Source organism: Dreissena polymorpha, chromosome 11 (genome assembly GCF_020536995.1).
Source record: "Dreissena polymorpha isolate Duluth1 chromosome 11, UMN_Dpol_1.0, whole genome shotgun sequence".
NCBI classification, from domain to species: Eukaryota; Metazoa; Mollusca; class Bivalvia; order Myida; family Dreissenidae; genus Dreissena; species Dreissena polymorpha.
In genome coordinates, this window is record NC_068365.1 from 86,483,526 (window position 1) to 86,485,508 (window position 1,983).

The 1,983-nt window shown below is 31.7% G+C and overlaps 1 non-coding gene across 1 annotated transcript; it reads right to left on the minus strand.

Annotated features, from left to right (window-relative positions):
- Positions 1-800: 800 nt before the first annotated feature.
- On the minus strand, positions 801-882 carry Trnas-aga (transfer RNA serine (anticodon AGA)). The gene has a single exon. It is a non-coding gene; the product is annotated as a tRNA-Ser (tRNA).
- Between the last annotated feature and the right edge of the window lie 1,101 nt (positions 883-1,983).

Consider the following 1,983-nt stretch of genomic DNA (forward strand, 5'->3'; position numbering starts at 1 on the left):
ATACGTTTTGCATTTGTTCGATGATTTAAACAAATATTTTACTGTACAAAAACAACACGTCCAACATGTCCTTAAAATCTAGATAGTTTAAGGTAGTGCACCTCTAATGGGCACATATCCAAATATAATCTAATTAATTATTTTCTTAATCAGCATCATTTCACTGAACTACATGCAAATTTGTAGATAGGCTTTCCATGCTTTTTAAAAAAATAAACCGATTTTTTCAAAACCACCCCCACGCTCGGCTTTTGTCCAGTTTATTTTCACCCCTGGGGTATATAAAAGTTCCATAATTCATTCAAATTTCCAAATATGGGCATGCAGTTGGTGTGTACAGATGCTGTAAAGGTGTTTAAAGTTTAAACAATTTGAAATAAGTATTCTTCTACAGACATTTATTTTTTACAATTTTTTATCTATGGAAGAGCACCATGAAATTTAAGTGATTTCAGCCAAGTAAAAATTGGGTCGGTTAAAAACAAAGTGTCATAAAATTCAAAATAGTATCATTTAAGTCATATTTTAAACTTAGTTTTTATAGAAACACTATATACAGCAAAAATACCAAGAACTAGACAGATTTACCGTTTACTTTTTGAAATAAAAATAAAAATGCAACATGCATGGTTCGTATTTTCAACAGTAAATCACCCAATTTCGCCATAACGTTGTTTTAATTTTAATAATTGAAAAATGTGCATAAAAATTGCAACATATTTAACAATAAATATAGCTTATATGCCATATTAAATCAAATTACGTTAGAAAATAAATAAAACGCGTCGCAAAAAAGTATACGACGTCGGCAGGATTCGAACCTGCGCGGGAATATCCCAAAAGATTTCTAGTCTATCGCCTTAACCACTAGGCTACGGCACCTAATAGTAGGCTCTTCAACCTTCGAAGAAATCGCGGGAAATCATTAGAGGTGCACTACCTTAAATCAAACTAGCGTGTTTCGTCAGAGAAATTACGTCATACAACATACGTCATAAATTGCATGAAAAAAAGTACGGAAAGCCGGTTTTCAGAAAAAAAGCGATTCCAAAATCCGTTCAGATAGCTGGGGGATTTAGGTTCATTTATCAGCAAAATCTTGCAAACTTGTAAGCAAGCACCAAATTTTCCATGAATGTACCTTAACATGTGCTCTTTCCAAAAACCCGTTAGCCACAAACAAAATATCATGGCGGCCTTTTTTTCAAAATGGCGGCCGCATAATTGTGTATACAATTTTTATTGAAAATCAAGGTATTTGCACTCGGAGACTAATGAAAACAAACATTATTCAGGTTGCTTTGTTGTTAAGAATGCTTAAAATATACAATTTATTCTTCTTTGACATTTAGATGTTAAATATTGTACATTTGTATCGAAATTGTCGCAATTTGCACAATAATTGTAAACCACATATGTACGTATATATCACAATAAAGTTATAATATAAAGACAATACACACACATGTATGACACACATAAACATCTGTGTTAAAACATTTTTAATAAATAAGTATGTATAGCATTTAAAAAGAAAACTATTTTTATACCCAGGGGTGCGCTTATTATTTCATCATTTATTGGCGAATCGGCATATTTGCCTTTGGCCATTTACAATCTTTTTGAGTTAAATTATGGCCAAGACAAACAGGAATACAACATTTAAGCGTACAATACAATACAATACAATACAATAATAACAATCATAGCATTGGATTTAAACAGCGCAAGTGAAATCAGTTGTAAAGCATATTTGCCAGATAAAAGGGAAAAAATAGAGTAATTGTAATAGGAAGCAGCATACACAACCGAAAGAATAGGTACTTCCTAGAAGTCAATGCATATCATATTCACTAATGGGTTATGTTTCCTCTGGAATTAACGCCTAATGCGAAAACGAAAATTAGGAGCTAACAAAGGACAATAGAAGCATAACTTGACTGGAAAAAATAGAGAAGAGAAAACATAATAATAACAATATAA